The sequence below is a fragment of the Balearica regulorum genome, chromosome Z, assembly GCF_011004875.1.
Source record: "Balearica regulorum gibbericeps isolate bBalReg1 chromosome Z, bBalReg1.pri, whole genome shotgun sequence".
NCBI classification, from domain to species: Eukaryota; Metazoa; Chordata; class Aves; order Gruiformes; family Gruidae; genus Balearica; species Balearica regulorum.
This window is the reverse complement of record NC_046220.1, coordinates 60446836-60458461: the sequence shown is the minus strand read 5'-3', so window position 1 is coordinate 60458461 and position 11626 is coordinate 60446836. Positions and strand designations below refer to the sequence as shown.

Below are 11626 nucleotides of genomic sequence, written 5' to 3'. Positions count from 1 at the left end.
GGATGAAGTGCAGAGTTAAAAAAACCCAAACACAAGTGTTTTACAGCTGAAGGTAGAGAGCACTTCAAGAGGTGAACTGATCTGATGCCTACCAGACCTACAAGCTGACTCCTACTTGATTGCTAGGTTACTCCTGAACACTAAATAGCAGGGAGAATAGGGCTGGAAGAAGCTCCAGAAGACCTACCCTGGCTGCATTCTTGGAGGCAGGACCTGATACAAGATGAGGACACACTGGGGACAGCTGTCCAACTTGCTGTTATAAACTCGCACTCTGCCTGGAGATTGCATGACATTGGCCCATGGAAGGAGGAAGTTTTCCAAACTCAGTTGTCTTTTGCTGCATATTAGGCTCATTTATACTTCTTTCCCTCATAGATATGGCAGATAACTGCTTACGATCCTCTTCAACACCATGCCTCTAAAGTCTTTGTCCATGTCTACTCATTCCCTTTTTTTTTTTTTTTTTTTTTTAGGACAAACAAACCAAATTCTTCAACATGACCTCCCAGCAATGTTTTCCAGTCCTCTAGTCATTCTTGCAATGGTTCTCCAGACTACTTCCAAGTTCTGGCATGGTACAAGGTGAGTGGTGCGGATGAACAGAAAAAGAGGTTTCTGAAGGCCAAATGAATGCTCAGGTTGCTTAGATGGAGCTGAAAATAATCAGGAAAATGCCTTCCATTCAGTTGGTGAAATCAGCCTTCGCAGAATTTCCAGCACTTTTCCTACATGCAAGGGCTTTCGTTCTGCTTAAGCATGACAGCAGAGATGCATAAATCACTTGTCCAACCTGAGAAAACTGAGGTTTCTTGTCCCCCTGATCATCAGCCAGACAGGCAGCTGCATTTTCAGCTGCCACTTCAATTATGAAGGGTGCTGAAGTCACCAGACTGGTGAGAACAGACTCTGCATCCTTTCAGTCTGCCTCTGGCTCAGCTCCCCATAGCAGCCCATGTCAGGCCAACGCAGAAATCCCTTCTGCACTTGGGAGATGTTGTGCAGGTGCGCTCCTCTGTGCCATTGCTCTGATTGTAATATCCATTGGTGTGGCCATGCTGGAGATAAAGTGGTCTCCACCTTTTGAACTCTTGGTAATAGTGTTGCTGCCCTACAGGCACAAGGTAATGGTATACCAGTGCATAGCTATTGCATGACCACTTCTGACAAGAAGCAACAATGAAAAGCGCAGAGAAAATTTAGTGCATGGAGAATATATCCATATGGAGTTGCAATTCTTGAGGTTCAAATTTGGTCAAAATACTTCCATGTGTGCTGAAAACCTTATGGAAACTTTAGCAGCCCAAGTAAGTTAAGATCTTGGATTCTCACCTCTTCTGGAAGTCTGCAACACAGTAAGACTCTGGCCATGTACTCATAAGAGCCTTCAAAGATTGGTTTTGGACTTCAAAGCACTAAAGTGTGTTGACTGACTTTAGGTACATGAATAACCAACAGAGCATCCAGTATGGCTTCACTAAGGGCAAATCATGCCTGACAAATTTGGTGGCCTTCTACAACAGGGTTACAGTGTTGATATGTAAGGGAAGAGTGACTGATGTCACCTACCTGGACTTGTGCAAAGCATTTGAAACAGTCCTACATGACAACCTTGTTTCTAAATTGGAGAGACATGGATTTGATGGATGAACCACTCGGTGGATAAGGAATTGGCTGGATGATCACACTCAGAGAGTTGCAGTCAACGGCTCAATGTCCAGGTGGAGACCAGTGATGAGTGGTGTTCCTCAGGGGTCTGTATTGGGACTGGTGCTGATTAACATCTTTGTTGGTGACATGGACAGTGGGATCAAGTGCACCTTCAGCAAGTTTGCAGATGACACCAAGCTGTGTGGTGTGGTTGATACTCTAGAGGGAAGGGACGCCATCCAGAGGGACCTTGACAGTCTTGACAAGTGGGCCCATGCCAACCTCATGAAGTTCAATAAGGCCAAGTGCAAGGTCCTGCACATGGGTTGGGGCAATCCCAAGCACAACTACAGGCTGGGTGCAGAATGGATTGAAAGCAGCCCTGAGGAGAAGGACTTGGGGGTGTTGATTGATGAAAATCTCAACACGAGCTGGCAGTGTGTGCTTGGTGCCCAGAAAGCCAAATGTGTCCTGGGCTGCATCAAAAGCAGGTCAAGGGAGGTGATTCTGCTCCTCTACTCCGCTCTTATGAGACCCCACCTGGAGTACTGTATCCAGCTCTGGGGGCCCCAGTACAAGAAAGACATGGAGCTGTTGGGGCAAGTCCGGAGGAGGGCCACGAAGCTGATCAGAGGGCTGGAGCACCTCTCCTGTGAAGACAGGCTGAGAGAGTTGGGGTTGTTCAGCCTGGAGAAGAGCAGCCTTCCAGTACCTGAAGGGGGTCTACAGGAAAGATGGAGAGGGACTGTTTACAAGGGCATGTAGTAAAAGGACAAGGAGTAATGGCTTTAAATTGAAATTTAGATTAGATATCAGGAAGAAATTCTTCCCTGTGAGGGTGTTGAGGCACTGGAACAGGTTGCCCAGAGAGGTTGTGGATGCCCCCTCCCTGGAAGTGTTCAAGGCCAGGTTGGATGGGGCTTTGGGCAACCTGGTCTAGTGGAGGGTGTTCCTGCCCATGACAGGGGGTTCAGAACTGGGTGATCTTTAAAGTTCTTTCCAACGCAAACCATTGTATCAGTCTATGATTCTATAATACGTTATATATTTCAAGTCTATAACTTGAAAATAGTACATGACTGATGAACTTATATTTGGAATCATAAAAGTGTCATTTATTCAACTAGTGGCACCACTTGCTGCAGCTTCAGTGCAGTTGTAACTGCACTGCTGTAGCACGGATGGTGCAGTGCAGGCAGTATGGGATGGTCCAAGGAAGAGTATGGGATTTTTGGTGCAGGCCAGAAGATATGAAGAGGAGCCGTATGTGGGGAAAGGGAAAGTGAAGAGAAAAAAACTGATCCAGTTGCATGCTAGCTAAGCACATTCCCTCCTGTGCAATAAAAGCTGTAGAGGGACTGTGGAAGTAAAGAGGGCATGAGAATAGAATTATACATTAAATCATGAAGCAAGAAAACTACATTGAAACAACACTGTTAGCATCATGCAGTTAAGCATTCAACAGCTGGAAATTCTGATAAATGTTCAGGCAACTGTAGTTCTTGCACTTCTGCAACACTTGAAGGCCTGACTACAATGTTAACAACATACTCTTCATATTGATTTTGTGTGTGTTTTAAGTATCAGTGTGCGCAGCCATGTTTCAGTTACTAGCTCTTGTTCTGAGGATCTAAGGCTTGGGACCTATTTCTCTTCTTATTAGTTCTAGCATAAATTCCAAGGAACTGCATTGAACTCAAAGAGGTGCTGTCATAAAAAAAACCAGATGCGAGCATCAACGAAATAATATTGTATTCTCAGACAATCAACAGAAACTTAAAGTGGTGAGTGGCTGGCAAAAATCCTACTGTGAAAGCCTAAGGTGAAGACTGCTATCCTCACTTTGAAGAAAATGATTTTTTTACTCTAAATGAGCCTTGTAGATTCCAAACTACGCTTTGTAAAATCATTGCTAATTGTCAGGTGATTGAGTCACTCCAACTGAAGTCAGTAAAAAAATCATGCCACTGCAGCTGTCAAGAGTTACGGATTTCAAGGCTCTAGACTATTTTTAACGGCATGCAAAAGAATATAAACCATGTAATTATTCAAATGAGAAATGCGCAATCTGAAATATGCAGTGTTTTGAAAATAAGCAAGCATCCTGACACCTGTAACATTGCTGCAATTTGGCTGGCACTATGATTATGCCAACTATTATTGCAGCTGTGACCCGAAATGCTGAATATAAGCAGGGGGTAAATGCTTCATTTAGGTGAGCAAACATATCAGGGCGTCAAAATGAATGACAATAGAAAGATCCTCCTTGGCTAATTGCTGAGGTGCCACGCACACTTTGGCAAAAGGATGGTGCTTTGAAAGAGGAACACATTTTTCAATTTCATGTTGTGTTGTTCTTCCAATGTCTGACATAAATATTTTAATTTCTCCTCCAGCTTGCAGAGTTAGGGCACATGTATGTGTGCGCAGACTTCTGTACCAACACTCATGCTATTGTCTACTTACTACCACTGGCCTATGAGCATCCGAGGGCAGATCATTAGCGGATGGAGGTTAGCGTGCACTCACTGAAGACACAGTGACACACTAGTTGATACTCCTGCCCTTATATTTCAGAATTTGCAGGCTGCTGTTTCGAGCTTTCAAACCCAGGCACACTGTCTGTATCCATGTCTCCATAACAAAAACTTCTTCCTTTTAAAGCAAAACAAACAAACAAACAAAAAAAGCTAAGGTGAACAAAATTATATGACTCATTAGTTAAAATCCCCCAAGAAAATACGTTCTTTACCTAAATCAGTTGTGTCAGCTATTGATAATCCTGCCAGCTGTTACAGGAGGCCTCTTCAAATGTACTGAGATCTCAACTTAAAGGTCTCCTGACAACGCATCCACTGCAGCATTTTAAAAATGAGCCTTAGATTCAGTTAAGCCTTCTTAATCTTTATTTGTAATGACAAAAGTGATTTATCTAGGCTTCAACAGTTCATTAGGTTTAATGGCGAATACTGGGAATTGGAATATTACCATAGCCAGGTGTCAGCAGCATCTAGGGGAAAGAAAATATTTTCCTGAATGCAGGTCACAGGACAGCAAGGAAACAGATGAGGCTCACATCACATTTTGTAGACACTTGTTTAAACATTTTTGTAATGTTTCAGCATCCCTTGAATAACTCCAAGCATAGCGCCTTGGAAGAACCAGCTAGCCTTGTTTTTTGCTGAAGCTCTGAGGAAGAACAAGCAGTGGCTACCTGAAGTGAGAATGATTACAAGCTTAAAACCACATTCAGTTTTCACTCAACTCTGGCTGTGGCAAAATTCAATGCAAATAGCATTTGAGCAAGCAAGGTGCAGATTTCAACTGTCAGCCCAGTGGCAGGGTCTCTGCAGGGCACCACAGCTACAGACCTGTGGGAAACCAGATACAACTGAAATGCAGTCATCTTTCACGTGTATTTCTCCATCAAGTCAAACATACACAGAATATCTCAATCGGTAATAAACCTCAAATAGTTCAAATTTATCAAAATTTGACACTAAAGACATGTAGTGGATAAAGCTATTTTAAAGAACTTGTGATTTTCCTCCTGGTGTGTGCTGTGAGCAATTTCCAAGTTGAGTCTTTTCTGTATAAAGACAGATGTCTAAAATGCAGCATTTATATTGTAAAATGAAAAATGGAACTACTGTCTCAAAAAAATCACACTTTTCAAGAATATCTCAACTACACTCTCCTTCTCACGAAGTGCTTTAAACAAGAAGGCCTTGCCACCCAATTCTCTTGTGCTCACCCAGAACAAACACAAGAAGCATATCTCTAAGTCCTTCCTGATTATCATTTCCACATTAGACTGATCTCCTTGGTAGAAAGCTTAACAACTGCTCACGGTCAAATAATTCACCCAGCCAGAAGCTCTGCTCTCCCACAGCAATCACAACCAAAAAACCCCAATATCATGGTTGACACGGATCAGAAAATCTCTCAAAAAAATCTCCAAACAGAAAACACACCTCAGAAACACCTCAGTGGTGTTTTCTCTGCCACTGCCTCTGTGGAGGATCAGTGCACCTACATCTCACTGAGCAGTCATCTACAAATAGTTTTATCCAGATCTGCCTCTGAACAAAAGTTCAGGAACACCAGGACTTTGCACAACGTCATGCCACAGAGAATTGCTCTTTATAAAGCATATGACAATGTTTCAAAAAGCCAAAATGGCCCAGTGCTGTGCCACTTACTTGTGCATTGTATCACTTTTTTTAACCCATTGTTTCTTTGTTGTGCTGCACATAGGAACGCTGGACTTGCCAGGCTGAAAGAGGGTGTTGGCTTACGATGTGTGCCGCTGTAGCGGCACCAACTGCTTCAGGCAAGGTTTGATGGAGTTTCATTCTAGTCTTTCCAGTCCATAGGCTGGCATTTACACTAAAGAATAGTCACTTGTGTACTTTCCAAAACTCCTGTTTAATATTTAACATTCAGACTCATCATGTGCTTGCTGTTCTTCTTGCAGCTTAACCTCTTCTGGTTCATGAATCCTGACCTCAAGGAGAGCTGGTGAAGGGTAGGCTGGACAGCAGATTGTTTCTTTCTGTTAAGTCTTAAACTGCCCACTGTCCTAATTTTTTTTTGTCGATTTTCTTGCTATTGTTAGTTCAAGACTGCTTTTTGCCTGCCTAGATATGTCTATGGCCTCCACCGCTGTAGCATCCAACTGCCAACCAGTTCCTCACCACAACTTCTGTGCTAATCTGCAAAGCAGTTGAGGTTGGCAGGAATCTCTGGAGGTCATCCGTCCAATCCCCCGGTCAAGCACGACCACCTAGAGCTGATTGCCCAGGACCATGTCTAGACAGTTTTTGAGTACCTCTAAGAGGGAGTGAAAACAATTATTATTATTGCCATTGTGCAGATAAAGAATCTACCAGAAAGACTAGGGGTTTGCCAAGGAAGTTAAGGAACTGCAACTGTAATTTTGATTTACACTAAGCCTTACTTAACATTGCTGGGCACTTCAGAGACTATTGCTGCCCAGTGGTGGTACAGGTTGAAAAAACAAATCCAGTGAGCAGTGTGATGGTGGTTAACTCAAATAAGTATCACAGTTTTATTTAATCAGGACTTCGTCTGAAATTTTTTTTTTTTGGTGGGTAGAAAGTAGCTAAATGAAAAAAACCTCATGATCTGAAAGAAAAAAAAGCCAGGGGAAACAAAAAGGAAGAAGAAAGTGAAGGAAAAAAGGGGGAAAAGGTTCAAGATGTACTGAGGTTAGTGCAAGAATCAAGGTGCTACAAAATCTAGCCTTACCACCTGTGCAGGCACTTCAGTCTCCCAAAGCCCAACAGTTGAGGTTTGGCCAAAGCATGCTGTCTGCAGTAGCAATCAGACTTCATAGAATCATAGAATCATAGAATGGTTTGGGTTACAAGGGACATCAAAGATCATCTAGTTCCAACCCCCCTGCTGCGGGCAGGGACACCCTCCACTAGACCAGGTTGTCCAAAGCCCCATCCAACCTGGCCTTGAACACTTCCAGGGAGGGGGCATCCACAACCTCTCTGGGCAACCTGTTCCAGTGCCTCACCACCCTCACAGTAAAGAATTTCTTTCTAACATCTAATCTAAATCGACCCTCCTTCAGCTTAAACCCATTACCCCTTGTCCTGTCACTGATAAACAGTCCCTCACCATCTTTCCTGTTGGCCCCCTTCAGGTACTGGAAGGCTGCCATAAGGTCTCCACAGAGCCTTGTCTTCTCCAGGCCAAACAATCCCAACTCTCTCAGCCTGTCCTCATAGGAGAGGTGCTCCAGCCCTCTGATCAGCTTCGTGGCCTCCTCTGGACTCGCCCCAACTGCTCCATGTCTTTCTTGTACTGGGGCCCCCAGAGCTGGATACAGTACTCCAGGTGGGGTCTCACAAGAGCGGAGTAGAGGGGCAGGATCACCTCCCTCAACCTGCTGGTCACGCTTCTTTTGATGCAGCCCAGGACACGGTTGGCTTTCTGGGCTGCAAGCGCACATTGCCGGCTCATGTTGAGATTTTCATCAATCAACACCCCCAAGTCCTTCTCCTCAGGGCTGCTCTCAATCCTGTATCTCTGCTTGGGACTGCCCCAACCCACGTGCAGGACCTTGCACTTGGCCTTGTTGAACTTCATGTGGTTCACATGGGCCCATCTCTCAAGGCTTGACCTAAGACTACTAAGACAAGGCCAGTCCACCATCGTCCCTGGTTAGAAAAGGGAGGGAGAGCAGATGCTGAGGAGTAAGGGCTGTAAGGCATTTACAACAGAAGGGCAGGGAACTGCAGGTTAAGAGTCAGCTCCTGTGGGATGAGGTGCTCTGCTGGCCCACGAGCTGGCTGGGGCTACTGCCATGCTGGGTCCCTTGGCAGGTTGCACTGGCTCCTCCTGGCATTTCTTTCTCAGGACCACTCCTGAGACTTCACTCCTTCTTTCTTAGGATAATTTCTGATCCTAAATGTTCAAAAAAGTCACACAGACGTCCTTTAAAACTAGTATCTATGGATCTCATTTTCTTTTGTGGCTACTTGGCCTCTGGTCATGTTGTCCTGTGATGGATTCCTTACTTCTGCTCCTCCTGAGCTGCAGGGTACCACATCGGCTGCCAGCTCGGAGGAACATCCTAATTCTCTGCCTTTCCTGGAGCTCCTGAGCCCACGGCAAGGCCGGGCAGCCCACGGCAAGGCTGTGCAGCCGAAGCGCGGCCCCGTCGGGACGCAGGCGGGGAGGTTGCGGATGAGGAGAAGCATTTTTAGGATCAGACGCAAGGCGCAGATCCCGGTCGGCAGCGACACCAGACTGGGCAGGCCGCGCTCCTCCCTCGGCAGCCCCAGCACCGTGCCGCCGCGGGCAGAGCGCCGCGCCGCGGCCGCTGTCCGGACGGGACGGGATGGGACGGGACGAGAGAACATGGCGGCGGGCCGGGCGGCGAGGTAAAGGCCGCCCGTGGCGGCCCGGGCCGGCGCAGGTACAGCGTGGCTCCCCGGGCTCCGAAGCGGGGTCTGAGGCGGGCGGCTGGCTCGGGGCGGGGGGGAAGGGAAGGGCCGGTGGTCCTGCTCGGCCCGGCGCACTGCCCGGCCTCCCGGGCACAGAGCCGCCTGTGCGCGCAGGAACGGCCTCGCCGGCGGGACGGCCAGGCCATAACCCTCGTTTTTCCCCCCCGCCTTAACCGAGGAGGTTGAGGAGCAGCAGAAGAGCAGCGTGTGCCGTGTTTGCAGTGCGGAAGCAACACCGAGACGCTTCGGCACAGACGGATGAGAGCGGATAGTGCCGTGCCATGCTGTAGGGCCGTACTGAGATCAGTGCTAGCTGGGCCACAGAAACCAGTACGCAGGTATGTTCATCGGCAGAGAGGTATGGCCAGATTAAAATAAGATGCGGATAAAATCCTCCACATTTTTAAGGCAGCAACAGGATGAGAAAGAAATCCCACATTCTGTGGTCACAAAAATATGCAGCAATTATAAAAAGGCCATATAGAACCAAATCTGCTGCTATGCACATTTAAATACATCTTGTTTGTATTGTACAGGATGATACTTTTGACATCTCCTGCTGCTATGGGTTTGTTATCTGCTGGCTGAAAGCCTCTATCAGGTACTCTTCATACAACCAGTGTAGCAGCAAAGGGTCTGTTCTTGCTAGAACAGAAACTCCAGTTTTCATCTATGCTATGTTTTGTAAAAATACTTCATATGTATACAACAGTTTAGAGCCCCTGTTGGCATCGGTGTTTAGTCCAGTGCCTTTCACACAATGATGAATGCACTTCTGTTTTTATGTGCCAGCTGAGTTGTTCAGCACTGAAGATACGAAGATACCTGCTCTTCTTAGTTTAAATTTCAGAAATTGGTGCTTTGCAAAATTCACTATTAGTTTATATAAACTGATGAATGTAATGGTATTCTTCACAGCTTTAAGATTATGTATATTCACTAGCAATATTTATGTATACACATAGTAAACTGGTAAAACTTTTGACTCTGGATGTATGGAAAAGCAACTTAAATGAATATTAAGTGTAATAAGTTGGAAAAGACAACAGGATGGTTGGAGGATTGAGAAGGTAAGACAGTTAAATTTATGCTGTATCTTACTGGTTATAGCCTCCAAAATTATAATAGTGCAATGGCAACTCACGTTCCCCTCCTGACATGAGGGAAAGCAGTACTGCATTTGCACATAAGATTTATCATAGAATGGTTTGGGTTGGAAGGGATGTTAAAGACCATCTAGTTCCAACCCCTCTGCCATTGGCAGGGACACCCTGCACCAGACCAGGTTGCCCAAAGCCCCATCCAACCTGGCCTTGAACACTTCCAGGGATGGGGCATCCACAACCTCTCTGGGCACCCTGGTCCAGTGCCTTACCACCCTCACAGTAAAGAATTTTTCTTCCTTATTTCTAATCTAAATCTACCCTCTTTTAGTTTAAACCCATTACCCCTTGTCCTATCACTCCATGCCCTTGTAAACAGTCCCTCCCCAGCTTTCCTGTAGGCCCCTTCAGGTACTGGAAAGCCACGATAAGGTCTCCCTGGAGCCTTCTCTTCTCCAGGCTGAACAATCCCAACTCCCTCAGCCTGTCCTCATAGGAGAGGTGCTCCAGGCCTCTGATCAGCTTCGTGGCCCTCCTCTGGACTCACTCCAACAGGTCTGTGTCTGTCTTGTACTGGGGCCCCCAGAGCCGAATGCAGTACTCCAGCTGGGGTCTCATGAGAGCAGAGGGGCAGAATCACCTCCCTTGACCTACTGGCCATGCTGGTTTTGATGCAGCCCAGGATGCAGTTGGCTTTCTGGGCTGCAAGCGCACATTGCCAGGTCATCTTGAGCTTGCACACCATTGGTGGCTTTCACCTAACTCATTTGTACTTAAAACTTTCTAAGAGGTCACTAAGGTAGGGAATGAAAAGCCCTGCTTAGCTCAGTACAGGTCTTCCTACTCAATAAAGGCACACAACTGCTTGATGAGGATTAGTCAGACCTTTCAGTTGTTTTGTTAACAATTGTGTGTATATTAATGGCACTGCTTTTTCCGCTTTCCTAGGCAGCATCAAGAGATAATGGGATTTGTCACACCAACGCTAAACTGAGACTAAGCTTCAACCCTTTATATGGAGCTGTTTGTTGAAAGAGGAAGCTGCGGTGCTAAAAGCAGTCAGTGCTTGACTGAATGAGGCCATGCCACTCACAGAGGTGAATGATCTCTTACTTCAAAGACTTTATGAAAGGCAAACCTTGTTAAATCCTTTCAAGTTTCTTCTTTGCAATGCAACAATAAACAGTGACTTTTCTTAGAGCTGTTCTTTGAGTACCTGGGCAGAGGTAAAGGTAAGGCTCCTACTGAAGCACGTACAAGATGTCTTGCTCTCCCCTCAGATTAAGATTTGTAGTTTGATTGACTATGAAGACCACAGGTCAGCTGTAAAAAAAAAAAAAAAGCAAAACCTTCTGTTGTTTTTTCTTCTTCCTGGTAGAAGTACCATTTTAGATAGGTGGTGAACTAAAACTTAATGTAGCTGTTTCATACAGAACAATTTTCACAGCTAGAAATAGGTAGCCTCTGAAAACGTGAAGTTGTCAATAGAAAGGAATGCAACAGCGTAGGAAGCCAGTAATTCATAACTGTAAGCAGTCTTTTTTTTTTACTGTTTTAGTGATAAAGGCAAACAGTGAACTGATTTAAATTAAATTAAGCAATACAGCTGCTGGCATTGAGTGCTTGTACCTATCTTCAACTCTACTGCTGAAGTAGCATGCTTCAGGGTATTAAAACTTGTGTACTTTATTTAAATAAGTACACAATAGATTGAATATTTTGCTTTATATTGTGTGCATCTCCAGATGTATTAAGATAAAGAGGTAGCAACCTGTCCCAGTTTTACTCTACAGTGCTTGACAGTTGCCTGCATGATCCAATAGGATGGTGAGACTATCAAGTTTCCCTTACTTGGATAAGTATCAGAACTTTAACTTGACTAAAACAGGA

The 11626-nt window shown here is 45.4% G+C and overlaps 1 long non-coding RNA gene and 1 other non-coding gene across 2 annotated transcripts; both read left to right on the top strand.

Annotated features, from left to right (window-relative positions):
• The first annotated feature begins 8341 nt into the window (after positions 1-8341).
• On the top strand, positions 8342-10936 carry LOC142599558 (uncharacterized). The gene is made up of 2 exons (XR_012833126.1): positions 8342-8971; positions 10685-10936. It is a non-coding gene; the product is annotated as an uncharacterized LOC142599558 (long non-coding RNA).
• On the top strand, positions 9689-9816 carry LOC142599626 (small nucleolar RNA SNORA47). The gene has a single exon (XR_012833204.1). It is a non-coding gene; the product is annotated as a small nucleolar RNA SNORA47 (small nucleolar RNA).
• Positions 10937-11626: the final 690 nt, after the last annotated feature.